Here is a 20469-nt window from a genome sequence, read left to right as displayed (position 1 = left end):
ATTTTTATGATTTTTCTTAATTTTTCCAGCTCTGGGTTGTAAGTCACTATAAGGGGGATTCTGTCTGTGGCTTTTTTTTCTTTGTACTGTGGCAGATGTTTCCTGGGTGTTTTGAGGGAGGAGGCAATATTTTTGGAGATTATTTTGGGGTTGTAGCCTTTCCGTTCAAAGGATGCAGTCAGGATTTCAAGATGTCTGTCTCTGTATCTTGGGTCAGAGCAGATACGGTGGAATCTTGTGGCTTGGCTGTAAATAATGGATCTCTTTGTATGTGAAGGGTGGAAGCTGGAGTTGTGGAGGTAGCTGCATCTGTCTGTGGGTTTCTTGTATATAGATGTTTTATATAGCCATCGCTGATTGAGACGGTGGTGTCCAAAAAATGGACTTTTTCTGGGGAGTAGTCAATTTTGAATCTGATTGTAGGATGGTATGTATTGAAGGAATAGTAAAATTGTTTGTTTCTTCTCCCTCCGTCCAAATCATAAAAATGTCATCGATGTACCGGAAGTATCTTAGAGGTTTGGTCTGGTATGTATTCAGAAATGTCTCTTCCAGCTCAGCCATAAAAAGGTTGGCATATGGGAAAATTAGGTTCTTGCCTTGGTAATTTTCTTTCCTTTAGTCACAGCAGATGAATCCATTACATATGGATTGTGTCCCCCTACCAGCAGGTGGAGATAGAGAACACTAAAAACCATAGTGCCTCCAGGACGGCTAGCTCCATCTGCCTCTCAGTATTTGAAGCTTCCAAAGCAGTTGTTAAACCGCAAAGCATAATAATATGAACTTTCCTCACAGCGAACGAACGCCCCAGAACAGGAGCAACAATCCAACAATGGAGGGATGAACTCAACCTCCTGTAATAGAAAAGAAATCCTGAAGACTGTTTTCCAACTTCTCCCAATGAGGGAACATGTCTGCAGGAAAAACTGAACACAAAACAGAGTCAATCAGGGAGGGATCATGGATTCATCTGCTGTGACTAAAGGAAAGAAAATTACCAAGGTAAGAACCTAATTTTCCCTTCCTAGTCATCAGCAGCAGATGAATCCATTACATATGGGATGTATCAAAGCAATCCCTAGCTAGGGCGGGAACAAGCCACACCACGCGCAAGCACTTGTGCTCCAAAAAGCGCATCCCTCCTGGCAGCCACATCCAGCCTGTAATGCCGGGCAAAAGTGAGCTTAGATGCCCAAGTCGCTGCACTACAAATCTCTTGAAGAGAGAGTGCTCCAGTTTCAGCCCAAGAAGAAGAAATCGCTCTTGTGGAATGTGCCTTAAAGGCGTCAGGCGGAGGCCGGTCAGACAGCAGATATGCTGAAAAAATAGCTTCTTTGAGCCAGCGAGCTATAGTGGCTTTAGAAGCTGGAGACCCTCTGCAAGGACCTGACAACAATACAAAAAGGTTATCAGAAGTCCTGAAAGAATTTGACATCTGCAGATACTGCAACAGAGCCCTGTGCACATCCAGAAGGTGCAACTGCCCAAAAGATTCCGGAAACTCCTCTCTAGAAAAGGAGGGCAAATAGATGGGCTGGTTTAGGGGAAACGCTGAAACCACCTTGGGCAGGAAGGAAGGCACAGTACGCACTGTTACTCCGGACTCTGAGAATTGCAGAAAAGGGTCCAGACAGGACAGCGCCTGGAGCTCAAACACCCGTCTCGCCGAAGTAATGGCCACCAGGAAGACTGTTTTTAGAGTCACATCCTTCTCCGAAGCTCGCCTCAGTGGCTCGAAGGGCGAACACTGAAGAGCCTTCAATACTAGCCCCATGTTCCAAGCCGGACAGGGGGCCCGCACGGGAGGCCAGAGCTGAAGCACCCCTCTAAGAAACCGTGCAATGTCCGGATGCGCAGCCAGGGAAAGTCCGTCAACCTTTTCCTGAAAACATGCCAATGCTGCCACATAAGTACATAAGTAATGCCATACTGGGAAAAGACCAAGGGTCCATCGAGCCCAGCATCCTGTCCACGACAGCGGCCAATCCAGGCCAAGGGCACCTGGCAAGCTTCCCAAACGTACAAACATTCTATACATGTTATTCCTGGAATTTTGGATTTTTCCAAGTCCGTTTAGTAGCGGTTTATGGACTTGTCCTTTAGGAAACCGTCCAACCCCTTTTTAAATTCTGCTAAGCTAACCGCCTTCACCACTTTCTCCGGCAACGAATTCCAGAGTTTAATTACACGTTGGGTGAAGAAAATTTTTCTCCGATTTGTTTTAAATTTACTACACTGTAGTTTCATCGCATGCCCCCTAGTCCTAGTATTTTTGGAAAGCGTGAACAGACGCTTCACATCCACCTGTTCCACTCCACTCATTATTTTATATACCTCTATCATGTCTCCCCTCAGCCGTCTCTTCTCCAAGCTGTATAGACCTAGCCTCCTTAGTCTTTCTTCATAGGGAAGTCGTCCCATCCCCGCTATCATTTTAGTCGCCCTTCGCTGCACCTTTTCCAATTCTACTATATCTTTCTTGAGATGCGGCAACCAGAATTGAACACAATACTCAAGGTGCGGTCGCACCATGGAGCGATACAACGGCATTATAACATCCTCACACCTGTTTTCCATACCTTTCCTAATAATACCCAACATTCTATTCGCTTTCTTAGCCGCAGCAGCACACTGAGCAGAAGGTTTCAGTGTGTTATCGATGACGACACCCAGATCCCTTTCTTGGTCCGTAACTCCTAACGTGGAACCTTGCATGACGTAGCTATAATTCGGGTTCTTTTTTCCCACAAGCATCACCTTGCACTTGCTCACATTAAACATCATCTGCCATTTAGCCGCCCAATCTCCCAGTCTCGTAAGGTCCTCTTGTAATTTTTCACAATCCTGTCACGATTTAACGACTTTGAATAACTTTGTGTCATCAGCAAATTTAATTACCTCGCTAGTTACTCCCATCTCTAAATCATTTATAAATATATTAAAAAGCAGCGGTCCTAGCACGGACCCCTGAGGAACCCCACTAACTACCCTTCTCCATTGTGAATACTGCCCATTTAACCCCACTCTCTGTTTCCTATCCTTCAACCAGTTTTTAATCCACAATAGGACATTTCCTCCTATCCCATGACCCTCCAATTTCCTCTGTAGCCTTTCATGAGGTACCTTGTCAAACGCCTTTTGAAAATCCAGATACACAATATCAACCGACTCCCCTTTGTCCACATGTTTGTTCACTCCTTCAAAGAATTGAAGTAAATTGGTCAGGCAAGATTTCCCCACACAAAAGCCATGCTGACTTGGTCTCAGTAATCCATGTCCTCGGATGTGCTCTGTAATTTTGTTTTTAATAATAGCCTCTTACATTTTCCCCGGCACCGACGTCAGACTCACCGGTCTATAATTTCCCGGATCTCCCCTGGAGCCTTTTTTAAAAATGGGCGTTACATTGGCCACCCTCCAATCTTCCGGTACCATGCTCGATTTTAAGGATAAATTGCATATCACTAGCAGTAGCTCCGCAAGCTCGCAGGGAATTATAGGCCAAGCCTTTTGTAGACCATGCTGCAAAAAGTCAAGTATCAGCGAGTCAGGAGCCCGCGGGGGTGTGATCACTTTAGAAGCACACCAAGCCTCAAACTGGCGCCAAATCCGATCATAAGCAGCGGAAGTGGAACGCTTGCGGGCCTGCAAGAGAGTGACGATGACCTTGTCAGAATAGCCTTTGTCTCTCAATTGCGCTCTCTCAATAGCCATGCTGTAAGACCAAAGCGGCAGGGATCCTCCATGGACACCGGGCCCTGCGACAACAGGTTCGGTACCTGAGGAAAAGGAAACGGAGCCTCCACCAGCATCCGTCGGAGGTCCACATACCACGGACGCCTGGGCCAATCCGGGGCTATGAGAATCACCAATCCTTGGTGTAGCCGAATTCGCAGGGCCACGGCGGGAACACATAAAGAAGACCTGCAGGCCAGGGTTGAGCCAGAGCATCCAACCCCGCCGAGCGGGGATCTCTCCGTCTGCTGAAGAAGCAAGGAACTTTGGCATTTGAGCTTGAAGCCATGAGATCCACCTTGGGCTTGCACCATCTGGCACAGATTTGAAGGAATACTTCGTCTGCCAATGCCCACTCCGCCGGATCTATCTGATGCTTGCTTAGAAAGTCGGCTTGCACGTTGCTCTGACCTGCGATATGAGCTGCTGACAGAAGCTGTAGATGCAACTCTGCCCAGTGGCCAATCTGAGCCGTCTCCTGTGCTAGGGCTGTGCACCGAGTGCCGCCTTGGCGATTTATGTAGGCCACCGCTGTCGTGTTGTCCGACAGAACTCTGACAGCCAGTCCTTCCATGGTCTTGTGAAAGGCCAGAAGCGCCTGAAATACCGCCCTCAGCTCCAAGCGGTTGATGGACCACCCTGACTCCTCGGGTGTCCAGAGACCCTGGGCATAGCTTTCCCGACAACGTGCTCCCCAGCCCTCCAGGCAGGGTCGGTCTTAGGCAGAGGTGACCAAGGCGGCCGCATAGGGCCCCGCACCTAAGGGGGCCCCGTGCGGCGCACCTCAACTCTGCCTCGCTCATGCCTCCGCTCCGACCTCCGCCGCTGCTCACCTTAGTCGCCTGAGATGATCCCCATTCCCGCGGCTCGGCCACTCCCGCCACCATCGGCGCAGCGCCCACCCCCGGCTTGGGCCCGCTGAGCCCGCCCTCAGCTCCCGAGTCCCCGGACCCCGGCAACTGAGCGATGCCAGCGAGCCAGCCCAGGCAGCGATGGCCCCGCCTCCGACGGCAACGACAGACAGTTGCAGCGTGACGGCTCACCTCCAGGCTCCAGCTTCCCGCTCAATGTCCCGCCTTTTGATGTATTTCCTTTTTTCGGACGCGAGGGCGGGAGTCACTGAGCGGGAAAAGCTGGAGCCTGGTCGGAGGTGGTGAGGACGTGAGGTGAGCCATCGTCACTGATGCCAACATTTGTGCACTTATGCCAAATCGAAATCGGATTCCATGCAAGCAGGAGATCAGGAGAAGTGTTTCTCTCATCTAACGACACTTGCAGACGGTGCAAGGGTTGGAAATGTCTGCCTCCCTGAGAAGAATTTGGCCCAACAAGATTAGTTGCTGGAGAAGCTGAGCAAGTAAGATCTTCTGGCTTGGAAGAGGCTGTTTTTAACATATCTGGGTTATTTTCATATAGATCTGCAGATATTTCTCCTGATAAAAATTTGGATGGCAATAGCAGATTTAGCTAAAACACTGCTTCCAGTAATTAATGATATGACATCGAATTAATCATTTGGAAGCTAGACTGCAATCAGAGGAAGAAAAGATTACTAAGCTAAAATCTGATAATGGAAATCATGAAGTAGCAAAATCTGATATAAAGTAGGTACAACCAGTTCAAACTATTTTAGTAACTGATGTGGCTACTTGCCTCTCTGGTTTGATGGGTTACAGAGTAATAGGGGAATTTGAAAGTACTGGATCTTTTCTTAATATTTTTCCTTTATTCTCCTTTGTTATGAGAATTGGAACTACTAATTGTAGTGGACTTGAACTGAATTTCTGGGGAGGAGAGGTTTCATGATAGCATTGTGCTTATTATTTCAATCAGGTTTTTTTTACAAGTTTAGCTTCATTTGTCTTTATTTGAAATTGCATAAATAAAATTGTCTAAAAATGGAATAATCTTATCAATGGGGCGGAGCTAGGGTGGGGTTGGAGCTAGGGTGGGCGGGGCCAGGGTGGGGCCCCACCAAATTGGTCTGCATAGGGCCCTGCACTTGCTAAGACCGGCCCTGCCTCCAGGCTGGCATCTGTTACCACCAGGCACCAATCGGGAAGCGCTAGCGGCATTCCTCACTGCAGCATGCTGTCTGAGAGCCACCACTCCATACTGAGGGGAGCCACATGAGTCTACGTTGATAATCCTTGGACATGGGAGACCATCGTTGAAGCATGGCAATCTGCAGAGCTCTCATGTGCGCTCTTCCAAAGTGGCCGTCATCGACCCCAACAGCTGGACAAAGTCCCAAGCACGCGGGCGAGGCATCCGCAGGAGCAGACGGACCTGATTTTGAAGCTTGCACCGCCTTAGGTCGGGTAGATAGACAAACCCCGAGCTTGTGTCGAACCGGACCCCAAATAATTTAAGGATTGAGAGGGGGACAGGTAACTTTTGAGTATATTGACCACCCAGCCCAGAGACTGCAGTACTGAGACCACTCTGGCTGTTACATGACGACTCTCCTCCTCGGAGTCTGCTCTGATGAGCCAGTTGTCGAGGTACGGATGAACCCGGATACACTCTCGCCTGAGAAAAGCAGCTACTACCACCATTACCTTGGAAAAGGTTTCTGGGAGCTGTGGCGAGGCCAAAAGGCAAGGCCCGAAACTGGAAATGTTTTCCAACTAATCGGAGAAACCGTTGGTGCGGGGGCCAAATAGGAATGTGCAAGTAAGCTTCTTTTAGGTCCAGAGACGTGAGGAACTCTCCTGGCTGGACCGCCGCAATGACGGAGCGCAGGGTTTCCAAGTGAAAATGCCACACTCTTAGAGACTCGTTGACTTTCTTTAAGCTTAGAATGGGCCTGTAGGATCCGCCTTTTCGCGGCACTACAAAGTAAATGGAGTAACGACTGCAGCCGTGATCAGCGGGAGGCACAGGGATCACTGCTCCAAGGTGCAACAAGACTTGTAAGGTCTCCTCTACCGCCGCCCGTTTGATGGCAGTGCCGCATCGGGACTCCAAAAACACGTCTCTCACCGGGGCGCTGAGTTCCAATCGGTAACCTTCTCTGATCAGGTCCAAAACCCACTGATCTGAGGTAATCTTGGTCCACTCCTCGAGAAAGAGGGAAAGACGTCCTCCTACAACTGTAAGGGAGGAGTGGACCGGCGTCCCATCATTGTGAAGGACGGCCCTGAACTCCTGGACTTGAGCCGGCTGCTGCGGAACGCTTGTCTGAGCGAAAGGAATTCCTCTGCTGAAAACGGGCACGTTGAGAAACCCCAGAAGAGCACCTCGGGAGATACCTTTGAGCTTCTCAGAAGCAAGGTCTGGAAGAGGAGGGAACCACATAACCCTTGGAAGAAGGCCGCAGCCTATCCTCAGGTAACCGTTGGGGTTTAGCATCCCCCAGGTCTTTGACAATCTTGTCCAGTTCCTCTCCAAATAACAGGTGGCCCTTAAAGGGTAACTTCACCAGCCTTTGCTTAGAGGCCATGTCAGCCGCCTAATGCCACAGACATCTGTTTAGCCGAAGCTCTGACCAGATCATAGAGGGCGTCAGCCAGAAAGGACAGGGCCGACTCCATCCACGGTGCAACCTCTACGAAGGGCTCCGCACCATCCACGGGCTGCTCCACGGCCTGTTGTAACCAAGAAAGGCAGGCCCGGGCTGCATAAGAACTGTAAACAGACGCCCTTAAGGCTAGGCCCGAAATTTCAGAGGACCGTTTCAGCACGGATTCCAGCCACCGGTCCTGAATATCTTTGAGGGCGACCCCTCCCTCTACTGAGAGGGTGGTCTTTCTTGTCACCGCAGTGACTAGGGCATCCACTTTAGACATACCAAGCCTGGCCAAGTGTTCCTCACTCAGCGGGTACAAGTGCCCCATTGCCCTGGCCACTTTCAATGGCCCCTCTGGGTCAGCCCATTGAGCAGAAATAAGCTCTTGGATGGAGTCATGCAAAGGAAAGGCTCGAGCTGGCTTCTTAGTACTCGCCATCCTTGGATTACCAGAGGAGGCCTCACCATTAACAGGGTCTTCAATAGAGAGGGCCTGTAAGGCATCTGAGATAAGTGCTGGCAGCTCATCGCGGTGGAAAATCCGAACCGCTGAGGGATCATCCAGATCCAGTGGCAATACTGTACCATCCTCTGGCTCTTCTGACCATGAAGGCCTGCCAGAACCCTCAGAGTCCCTACAGCCCGACCATGGGGAGGGGGGGGAAGGGGGGTGCGCCACTCTCCGAAGGGGAATTAACCCTTCTATGCTTAGCATGCATTCAACGCTCAGGGGAGGCCACATCAGAAGGCAGCCCCAGGCTACCATCACTCTGAGAGGGACCAGGAGGCAACGCAGTGTCATGCACCTGCGGCAGAGCTCTCTTCAGCATGAAGGCTTTATGCAATAAAAGCACAAACTCTGGAGAGAAAATATCCCCTTGACTTCCCGCCTCCGAATTAGGAGTGACGGGGACCTGAGCTCCTCTGGAAACCTCCGCCCGAGGCATCCCCCTACTATCAGACTCTTCCGCAACAGCGGGGGTCGAGACATGCGGCACTTCCAAGATGGTGCCCACTGCCAGGTCCATAGAGCGGGACGAATCATCGCTCGCCATGCTCGCGCTAGCTCTACCGTCTGTACAGCACAATTTACAGAGCCCCGCTGCTGATCTGCGCTTGCCACAACGTGAACAGCGCTTAACTCCCTCAGCAGCCATCGCCGAAAACAGCGGTATAAAAATTCAAAATGGCGTCTTTGCACCAAAATCATCCTAATTGGAACACCGTCCACGGGCCCTCCCCAGAGGAAAGGCACTATGGTTTTTAGTGTTCTCTATCTCCACCTGCTGGTAGGGGGACACAACCCATATGTAATGGATTCATCTGCTGCTGCTGACTAGTAATGGGGTGCTGTCCTGGTGCCCATCGCAGTGCCCATTATTTGTAGATAGATATCATTGTTGAAGCGGAAGTAGTTGTGAGTTAAAATAAATTTGATTACTTTTTTAATAGGATGCTATATTGGAGAAACAGGCCAGATGCTTTAAGACAAGATTTAATTTACATAGACATCACTTGAAGAATGCTGGTGCCAGTCGGGTTCCTGCCCCTGTGGGACAGCACTTTACAAGACCAGAACACTGTACCAGTGATTTCATAGTAAGAATCCTGAAAGGTAACTTTAAAACAATACAGGAACGTAAGACCTTTGAAGTCAGAATGATTGAATATTTTGACACCCAACAGACAGGACTTAACAAAGATCTGGGTTTTCTAGTCCATTATAAACCATAAAGTTGTATTTCTCTGTTTATCACCCTCCCCTCACCTATCCACACCCATCCTGTTAGACTATCAATGAAATGCTTGGACGTTTCACTTATATATACTGTCATCTACCACATTTGCTTATTTCCGATCTGACGAAGAAGGGCAACCTTCGAAAGCTAATCAAGAAATTATTAAGTTATGTGCAATAATAAAGGTATCTTATTTTCTTTTCCATGTTTTATTTTGTTTGATTTCTATTGATTACCTTTAAAAGTGGACTAACACAGCTACCACACCTCTCTACAATGAGAGGGAATCTTGGGAGGAGCAGAGATGGATATGCTGGGGGTTTACAGCAGCTAAATGCCTCATAGCACAGTATTGGAAGAGGGTAGATCCCCCGACATTGAGTGATTGGAAATGTAAACTAGGTCAGTTAATACAAATGGAGAGATTAACGGCTTACTGCAGGGAGGGGGCATAAGGGAGAGGGGCTTATTTACAACAGCGATTGACAAGTATTTAGGTTAATGGAATCTTATAGGAAGGGGGGGTAGTGGGGAGGGAGGGGGAGAGAGAGTGCCCCAAAGAACCATGGGGTGCTCTCAAGCTGAGTTGGGGCTGGAGATGGTTAGAGGGAAGGGGAGGGGGATGTTGTATTTTAGGAGTACAAGGTTTAGTTGGGCAGTGGTTGTTGTGTTTTTGTGATGATCTTGTTATTTGTTGTAGTGGGTCCAGTGATGAGCTGGTTTAGATGTAATAGTGTAGTAGTTAAGTACTTATGAGCCCCTGCGTGGGCAAATGTGAGCGAGATATGCTCTTGTTACAGAGTTATGGAAAATAAAAAAAATATTTTAAAGTGAAAAAAAAAAAGATCCCCTATGTTACTATGGGGCTCATTTTCAAAGCACTTAGCCTTACAAAGTTTCATGGTAACCTATGGAACTTTGTAAGGCTAAGTGCTTTGAAAATATGCCTCTATATGCACCAGACTCTATTCTATTTGTTACATTTGTATCCCACATTTTCCCACCTATTTGCAGGCTCAATGTGGCTTACATATTATCGGAAAGGCAATTGCTGATTCCAGTAAGAAAACAAATACAAAGTAGTGTCCGGTAAGAAAGACAAATCCGGTGAGGAAAAACAAATACAAAATGTTGGGTAGTATAAATTGGAGTGGAACAAACACAGTTATGGCGTCTTTGAGCGGAAGAGTTATGTTATGTCCATTTCGTGCTTTGGGTTCGTTGTGTTGCAGAGTCCGGGCAATTAGGTTCGGTCGGTAGGGTAGGCCTTTTTGAACAGGTTGGTTTTGAATAATTTCCGGAAATTTAAGCAGTCATACATTGTTTTCACGGTGTTTGGTTAGGAGTTACACACAGATCTGCCCTACTTCCTATTCTATATTCTATTAGATAACATCTTGAGTTATGCACCATTAATTGGCAGTTAGGTGTTTGTATGCACCAGGCACTATAAAGTAATGCCTAAGTGCCATTGCGCCTAACTGCAAGGGGAGAGTAGTACACGTGGGTGGAGCATGGGTGGGCCATGGGTATGTCCTCCAGTTACATGTCTATTTTAACAGAATACTATAAATTATGTGCGTCAGTTGCCGCTCTTAGGCCTGCCAACTGACGCCTGCCATCGACATAGCGTAACAGGGCAAGCCTAAACATGAGAGCTCCAACGCTGACTTACGCTAGTATCCTATAACGGCATTTTGGTGCCAAGAAGTGTTATAGAATTAGTGCTAAGCACGTGGCACTGAAAAACATTACATTCTGTTTTATATCCCACTATTACCATCAAGTTCTATGCGGGTTACATATAACAGGAGAGCTAAGACATTCTTCTAAGATATTATTAGCAAAAAGTGATAAATCAAAGGTAAATTTTCTGCACAGAATAGTCTTTAGACTTTTTCCTAAGGAGAGATACGAATGAGAAGAAGGAAGTTGTACTACAAAGTCCTTCCATAGACATGCTGCTTGAACAGCCAACAGTCTATCAAAAATTGAAAATCTCCTTATCCCTTTAGTTGTTGGAAAAGTAAAAAAAAGCAATTAAAATATCACCTCTCCTGGCTCTTTGAAATGAAACAAAACAGAAACGAGTTAATAGATAGCTAGGCATTTGACCATGTAATATTTTATAAAGAAAACATGCAAATTTGAAATTTACCTGAGCCTCTATAGGCAACCAATGTAATCTATTATAGAGAGGAGAAACACTGTCATATCTGGAAAGGCCATATATCAATCAGAATGCCATATTCTGCTCTGTCTGAAGTCTCTTAAATGAATGTTTGGTACTGCCTAAGTACACTACATAATCAAGTGATGAAAGTATCAATGAATGAACCAACCGGTCAAACTGAGCCAGATCAAAGAAATAGAACAAGCCAAATAAACACCCAAAATTTTAATAATCGAGGAAAGAGTAAAAACCGCATTATTAATTGTGATCGTTATAGGATTTAGATCTGGATTGTAAGTAAAGCACAAAATTTTAGTTTTCTCCAAATTAAGCTTTAACTTATGATCCTGCATCTGGCCTTCCACCAGTTTCGTACATATATGATTATCTGTATTATCTAAATCAGAGATTGTTTGTGTACTGAAATATCATCAGCACAGATATAATGAATAAGGCCATGTTTCACTAATAAAAGACTTAGAGATCGCATGAAAACCAGGGAAAGTGGAGAACCCTGCAGAACACCACAAGGGTTTCTCCAACTTGCGGATAATTCCCCCTGTGATTTTACTCTATACAATCTACTAATCAAACCCTTTAAACCAATCCAGTACCACCCCTGTAACCCCTAAATCCTCCAATTTATATAAAAGAAAGGGAATGGTCCACAAAGTCAAAAGCCAATGACAATTCAAACTGAAACAACAAAGCATTTTTACTTAAGCTCAATAATAACTTCACATGGTCTAACAAGGAACACAATACTGTCTCCGTACTGAAAAAAGCACGGAAACCCAATTGTGAAGGAGGTAACACGTCGTGTAAATCTAAATAATGATTGAGCTGAACAGTTACCAAGCCCTCCATTAGTTTGACAAAAAAAGGTATCAATGCCACCGGCCTAGAATTTTAAACCTGTTCTTTTGGTTTAGTTCAATCCTTTTGTATTGGCGTAATTATAATTTCTGCTAAACTAGTAGGAAAGACTCCCTGACCTAATCGATGTTCAATCCGTAAATATACATTTAAACTAAATATTGATGGAGCACATTCCATCAAATACGGAGGACAGCTATCCAGCATACAATGGGCAGAACAATATTTATGAAATAACTTACTGAACAGTGACCAGTCAATAACAGAAAATGACTTCCATACTCTATCTACAGGTATACCCCAGGGGCGTAGCTAAGGGTGGGCCCCAATCTCAGCTTAGGCCCACCCAGTTTTCCCTGCTCCTCCAATCAGTACACAGCCAGCCTTTAGCCCCGCAGCCAACAGGAAAGAGCAGCTGTTCTCCAGCATCACGGCACCAGGTATCGCCCCCCCCCCCCCCCCCCCCGAGCCTTCCAATCCCATGGTCGCATCAGCGAGAAAGCAGTACACACACTGTTTTAGACCTGCCCCGAGAAGCCTTTCTTTCTCCTTCAACTTCCTGTTCCTGTTAGGCGGGAAGTTGTAGGAGAGAGTAGGGCTTCCAGGCAGGGACAGGTCTAAAGCAGTGTTTGTACTGCTTTCTCAATGAAGCTGCGGGGCGACTCGAGGGTTTGGAAGACTAGGGGGAGGGGATGATACCGGGCAGCACAGGGCTGGAGGGAGAGAAAGAATGGCCACAAATTCTTGGTGTCACCTGTGCTGGAGGAGCGGAGGCAGCTACAGACTCTGCAGCAGAGCTGGGTTCCTGGGTCACAGACATGTCGGAGCCACGGCACAGAAGTGAGATAGCAGGGGTCTGGAGAATTCTTTTCCTACACATCTGCATGACACTGTTAGACGCTAAGAGATTCAGTCTCTCATAACTCTGCTCTCTGGCTGATCAGGGCAATGAACTCAACAGCTAATTGCAACTTGAAATGTTTTATTTCAATTCCATGTGGACAGTGATTTACCTTCAATCGAGCAGGTTACCATGGAGTTTATTCATGACTAATTCTTTTTTCACTTGACGTGGATGAGTCAGCGGTGTGACCTTCTTATACTCTTGAATGTATTTATTTTTTTCTGCCAGTGCTGCCTTCATATGTTTTCTTTTTCCTCTGCTGCAAAGAATGTACCCAGAACCAGAACCTTTGTGATAACAGCAGTGAAAAAGCAGGTTGTCGATGTGGGGGAGGGGAGGATCAGGTCAGACAGACAGCCCTGAGCTCTGTCTCTCTCCAGCATAGGAAGGGAGATGGCAGGGAGAGTGGCTTAGTATTATTACGTTTAAATAGACTGAAGCATGTATGGTAAATCATTTCAATTTTCAACTGATCTTTCCACTTAGGTGGGAGCACAAATTCCATTAGGCCGTCTGGGTACCAGGATTCTATGATAGAATATTAGCATAAGCTGGCATTATGGACCTGTATTTAGGTGCATCCACTTATACCATGTCAGTGCAGGAGTCTCAACTCGGCACTTTAGCACATAGTTTACAAAATTGTGTACGATATGTTGGACACTCCCATGCCCTGCCCAGGGCTGCTGGGGGGGGGGGGGGGGGACAAAATTCCCCAGGCCCAGCCTCCAAGGGGGGCCCAGTGCTGATATCTATGTCTCTCCTGCTCCTGTCAGGACCCGGGTGATGGCGTTAACGTGATAACCCGGTCCCGGCACACAGGAAAGAGACAGACCACGGCGCCAGGACCCCTGGAAGGCTGTCAGACTGTGCGTTGTTTTTAAGGCAATCGGCAATGCATTCCAACGTTGCGTGCAGATGTAGGAGAAGCTGGATGCATATAATGATTTGTATTTAAGTCCCTTACAGTTAGGGTAATGGAGGTTTAAAAAAGTACGTGAGGAACTTTTTGTGTTTCTTGCTGGTATGTCTATAAGGTATGACATATACGTCGGGGTCTCTCTGTGGATGATTTTATGAGCCAGGGTGCAGATTTTGAATGTAATTTGGTCTTTTAGTGGGAGCCAATGTAATTTGTTTCTAAGGGGACTGGAGCTTTCATATTTCGCTTTTCCAAATATGAGTCTGGCTGATGCTGGGCTATGGGTGTGGGGGGGGGGGGGGGGTAGGGTAGAGATGAGAAGGGCTGATGCCGGGCTACAGGGTTGGATGGAGGGGTAGGGAAGCAAAGTTTGAAGGATATCATTTCTGAAATTATACTGTAGGATCCTGTCGTGTGTTGATATGTTTGCCATTATAGTAGACTTACGCCTGATCAAGTTTAAGTTGTGCAATAGTGTAAACTATATTTTAAAATATTGGTTTTTCCATATGTTGATGCTGGGCATACTACTTAGAAATCCATCATCAAGTGCATTCTAATGCATTATTTTGTAGCAAGAAACACTACTCATACCTATATACACAGTGCCCACCCAAAATGTTAGGTCTGGCTACGCCACTGGATACTCTGTCCATAGATTTGACCTAGTAGTAACTCTGAATCAATCTGATTACCTAAGGGAAAAGTAAATCTTAATTTACAAACTTTATCTTGAAAGAAAGAAGCTAACTGGTTAGCTTTGGGACATTTTCCTTGTTCAGATTTGATACAATCAACAGGTTTAAAAAGTGAATTAACAATACAAAACAATTGCTTCGTATTACCATTTTCTTTATGAATTAGCTGACAGTAATATGTTTGCCTGGCTAAAGCAATTGCTTTCTTATAATTGTTGACAGCATTCCTCCACTTTCTAGTTGTGGCAGATTTTACTTTAAGTCACTTCTGCTCCAATTTCCTACATTGTCTTTTTAATTTCAACAATTCCGGAGTGAACCACTTATCACTCTTAATGAAATTTTTTACTATCTAGAATAGAGTGGTGCAATGGTATCTAACACTTCATGACCAAGAACTGGCCATTCATTTTCCATATCTAAATCTCTATCTGATGGTAATCTTGCCAATAAGGTATTCCAAAAAGTACTGGAATCTATTCGCCCTCTAGTAGTGATGTATTGGGCCAGTACATTATTATGGATTAAGAACTGGTTGAAAGATAGGAAGCAGAGAGTAGGATTGCGTGGCCAGTATTCTCAGTGGAGGAGGGTAGTTAGTGGGGTCCCGCAGGGGTCTGTGCTGGGTCCGTTGCTTTTTAATGTATTTATAAATGACCTAGAGATGGGAATAACTAGTGAGGTAATTAAATTCGCCGATGACACAAAATTATTCAGGGTCGTCAAGTCGCAGGAGGAATGTGAACGATTACAGGAGGACCTTGCGAGACTGGGAGAATGGGCGTGCAAGTGGCAGATGAAGTTCAATGTTGACAAGTGCAAAGTGATGCATGTGGGTAAGAGGAACCCGAATTATAGCTACGTCTTGCAAGGTTCCGCGTTAGGAGTTACGGATCAAGAAAGGGATCTGGGTGTCGTCGTCAATGATACGCTGAAACCTTCTGCTCAGTGTGCTGCTGCGGCTAGGAAAGCGAATAGAATGTTGGGTGTTATTAGGAAGGGTATGGAGTCCAGGTGTGCGGATGTTATAATGCCGTTGTATCGCTCCATGGTGCGACCGCACCTGGAGTATTGTGTTCAGTACTGGTCTCCGTATCTCAAAAAAGATATAGTAGAATTGGAAAAGGTACAGCGAAGGGCGACGAAAATGATAGTGGGGATGGGACGACTTTCCTATGAAGAGAGGCTGAGAAGGCTAGGGCTTTTCAGCTTGGAGAAGAGACGGCTGAGGGGAGATATGATAGAAGTGTATAAAATAATGAGTGGAATGGATCGGGTGGATGTGAAGCGACTGTTCACGCTATCCAAAAATACTAGGACTAGAGGGCATGAGTTGAAGCTACAGTGTGGTAAATTTAAAACGAATCGGAGAAAATTTTTCTTCACCCAACGTGTAATTAGACTCTGGAATTCATTGCCGGAGAACGTGGTACGGGCGGTTAGCTTGACGGAGTTTAAAAAGGGGTTAGATAGATTCCTAAAGGACAAGTCCATAGACCGCTATTAAATGGACTTGGAAAAATTCCGCATTTTTAGGTATAACTTGTCTGGAATGTTTTTACGTTTGGGGAGCGTGCCAGGTGCCCTTGACCTGGATTGGCCACTGTCGGTGACAGGATGCTGGGCTAGATGGACCTTTGGTCTTTCCCAGTATGGCACTACTTATGTACTTATGTACTTATGTACATTGGTTACTTGCTGAAACTGATTCCAATATAATATAAAAAAAAATCTGAAATGATCAGACCTCAAAGACTCTTCCCAAACAATATTGGATAACTTAATACTAGGGTTAAACACTGAACCATCACTAAAGGTCACTAAATCCAGTTGATGTCCCCTATTATCAGTTGGACATAATTCAATTTAAATTAGATAGGAAGGAGCATACTTCATTTCTTCTTCTGTCTTGTAGATCTTCCATATGTTAACTTCACCCACAATTAGACTAATTGCTTTCCATGGAGTTTTTTTTTTAACAAATTCACAAAAGTGAGGCACCAATTTGTAGAATTACTTCCTAAGAACTAACATACTGAAGCGCATCAAAGCAAACAGAAACATTAATGCACATTAAGCATGTGAATACATATGATATCAGTCATATAATTTAGGAAATTAGTCCATGTCAGTTCTCATTAACTTAATCCAGACTAACAGAATATTTAAAGAGCTGCATTGAATGCAAAATCATGCAGTTGTGTACTGTGATTTCCACTAACCCACCAGCAATATAAAAACTCCATAGCTAAGTCAAACTTTATCACTTACATCAGTTATGTCCCCTGCCACTATCTTCTCTATTCCCACCAGACCATTCAATAGTATAGATTTCCTCAACCCCATGACACTAGGATAAAGGATTTTGCAGACCTGATCTCACCCCCAGCACACCCATCTCCATCAGGTGCCTCCTCCATCTCCACAGGCAGCCAACTCTGTCCAAAATAGGGAAACAGTAGGAGGAGGAGACAGGAGGATGGCTCAAACCACCACCACTGATTTCTTAAATGGTTCCCAATGATTTTAGTAAATATATGCAGAAAGAATTTTATACTTACTTGTTACAGAAGGGTGAGTCACTTCAAAAGTCTCTAATTCAGGATGATCCATAAACGGGAGATTTTCCTCTTGTTTAACACTCAGTGAGAACACAGAGGTTACCACTGGAAGACCTGCTATGAGAAAACATGTCAAGAAGGTTTCACCAAGGATCTGAAAGTATTAAATTAGGAAACAGAGTTTAAGTCTCCAAATGTTTGATGTTAATGATCCATCTCCTGTGATATAAAAACGCAAAGCCATTTAAAACCAAAATATCTACTTACTCTTGGTGGGATCATTCAGCTTTTTTTTTCCCTCCAATTCAAAGTGTTGAGTGAAATATTTCTCATCTTCCTTTTAATCTTAAATATAACATCAGGATTAACAACTGAATAACCTGTTAAGAAGTAGGAAAACAACATTTAAATTATTTATTTATTTTTTATTTTACAGCATTTATAGCCCACATTTTCCCACTGGTTGTAGGCTCAATTTGGCTTACATAAGCTAAATCAGGAATACAGTACTAATGGCATATTAAAACAGTACAAACAGGTTTTTTGGGACGTAACGCTATGGTGGAGAGAAGACGTGAGTAAGCTTCTCTCCGCTGCCTGCCTGCCTGCCTGCTCTCTATAGCATCCACAATCGAATCGGACTCCAGAACGAAGTATCCCCCGATACCACATGAGCCTGATAGAAAGATACAACCCCGGAGACCCTAAGGAGCTGCGGTATGGTAGCGAAATCTAGTCAAAAAGATAAGCTTCGGGGGAAGGGGCCTGAATACAAGATGGCGGCCTCACCTCCGGAGCCGGGTCCATCTGTGTCGTCAGCATGGATCGGGGAGATTACAGCTGATGGATGACGGTGGTGATGGAGGAGCTACTGCAGCGTCGACTCGCTCCACTTGGTGAGAAATTAGAGCAATTAAGCTCAAAGATGGAAGAGCTGAAGAGAGAATGTGTCGCATACCAGAACAGGACCAGTGCGGTAGAGGAAAAAGTGATCACAATGGAAGATCGGCAAACAGGTCTGGAGAGCAAAGTTAAGCTACTGGAAGGGAAAATAGAAGACCTGGAGAATCGCTCCAGGAGGAATAATATCCGTCTGGTGGGATTACCTGAGGCTCTGGGAGGTCGATCTCTGGAACGAGTGCTGGAACAGTGGCTTGCAAAGATAATTGATTTTCCTGCTGAACTAGGGACCGCTTCGTATAGAACGAGCCCACAGATTGGGAGTACGCCAGACGGAGGGGAATAAACCAAGAGTGGTGATTTGTAGAGTATTGAACTTTGCACATAAACAGTATATTCTGCAAGCGGCGCACTCTGACAAGCCTCTGAAATTTGAAGAAAAGAAGATACTCTGTTTTCAAGACTGTTCGGCGGCTATAGGAGCGCGACAACATGCTTTTTCATCTGTATGCTCTCAGCTGTTTGCACTGAAAATCAGATTCACACTACAAAATCCTGCCACTCTGAAAATTACCCATAAGGGGGTTACAATATCGTTTCTGTCCGATAAAGAAGCACGAGGATATGTGGATCAACTGGCAAACTCAGATCGGCTAAGGCCTGAAAATGGCGGACAGACCTGAAAGAGGGCAGTGATGTAAGAGTGGGAGACTATTAAGTTCAGTGGAAAATGAGTTGCAAGACGGACAGAGACGCCAAAGTTCGCAACTCAGTTGGATGGTTGCAAACGTTACAAAGTTATGTTAAGGTTGAAATAGTTGAGAGACATAAAAAACGAGTATCAGCACATTAATCACCCGTGCATGAGATAAAGAAGTAAGAGACTAAGTGGATACACCGAACTGTCTGGAGTCAATAAGATCCCTACAGAAAAGAGCCAGCATGAGTCTATTTGGAATGAAGAACAAGTCGCAGGGACCAGCAGTGGACACATACAGGGACTCAGAAGAGTGAGCGGTGGGAAAAGACCCACGAAACGCGGCAAGAGACTATCACTATGAATGCCTGGGGACATGTGGTAGGCAGCTGTTAGATATTAATCAGCAAAGTTGGTTGACTGTTGGCGTTAATAGGGAGTTTGGGCTATGTGGGTAAGGGATAATCTGATGATCAGCAATATATGTCTTATAGATTGTAAAACTGGATCAATAATAAGAGAGATTGGGAATGAGAGAATGGATGAGTAAGAATGTGGGGGATATAAGCGTTTGATGTGGAGAGGATGGGGACGAGCGAGAGTCATATTGACATGGGGATAGAGCAGTGGGTGGGTAAGCGTTTTACTGGGATGTGACACGCCAAACGGGGGGAGGGTTTGGAGGATGGAAGGGGGAGGGGGGAGGAGAGGAAGTAGCTTAACAATCACGGACACACCAGCACATATCCAGGACACACGGGAAGTAGGGCAAATGCAGTATATACACGGGCACTGACATTACGGTGAGAATGATAATATAACGGGTCTGCCGAAGCTGGGACGGCAGCCCGGGGAAAGTAGAAAACTTAACCTGCCATTAAGAGGCCTTAAAGAAGGGATGGCATGGGAGACATAATTATATATTCGTGGAATGTGGGAGGCATTGGAGCGCCCATTAAGCGCAAGAAAATACTGGGGGCGCTGAACAAGGAAAGAACATCTATAGCCATGCTGCAGGAAACTCATTTAACCTCACAGGAACATGAAAAACTTAAGGCTTGGTGGGTGGGGACAATAATAGAGGCTCCAGCGGTGGGGAAAAAAGCGGGGGTGGTGATATTATTTCACAAAGCGCTGCAGGTGGTACAGGAATATATCTATAAAGATCCCGAAGGTAGATATATTATAGCGAAGGTGATAGTTGATGGAGTCCCAATGTTGCTGGTGAACGTATATGCCCCCAATATATACAGTAAGAAATTTTTAAAGACCTTAATAACAAAGATACAAACACAGAAAACACAAGAGCCATCTATAAGAACAGTGATAGGGGGGGATTTTAACACAGTGGCGGATACCCATATGGATAGAACATCTAACACAGACAGGCGGACAGGAGAGTCTATGAAAGGGATTCCCTTAATATGTGACACGTTGGACGTCATAGATGTGTGGCGGATCTTAAACCCAGACCTGAGAGATTACACTCATTATTCAAGAGCACATCAAACTCAATCTCGAATTGATTACATTTTGCTAAATGAGGACAGCCTTACTGAGGTACAGGAGGCTGGCATAGATCCCACGGTCATATCAGATCATGCCCCAATCTTTATTTTATATCGTAGACCAGGTGTTCCCAATAGAACTTTATTATGATGAGGAATTTCTGGGATATATTAGAAACAAGTGGAAGGAATATAAGACACATAATGAGAACCATCGATCAGAGCCTATACTATACTAGGAG

General features: G+C 45.5%; 1 pseudogene; it reads right to left on the bottom strand.

Annotated features, from left to right (window-relative positions):
• Window positions 1-17418, bottom strand: part of LOC115482028 — a 76195-nt pseudogene extending 58777 nt beyond the window's left edge.
• Between the last annotated feature and the right edge of the window lie 3051 nt (window positions 17419-20469).

This window comes from Microcaecilia unicolor, chromosome 1 (genome assembly GCF_901765095.1).
Source record: "Microcaecilia unicolor chromosome 1, aMicUni1.1, whole genome shotgun sequence".
In the NCBI taxonomy this organism is placed as follows: Eukaryota; Metazoa; Chordata; class Amphibia; order Gymnophiona; family Siphonopidae; genus Microcaecilia; species Microcaecilia unicolor.
Note: the sequence above shows the minus strand (reverse complement) of the source record. Positions and strands in the feature narration are given on the sequence as shown.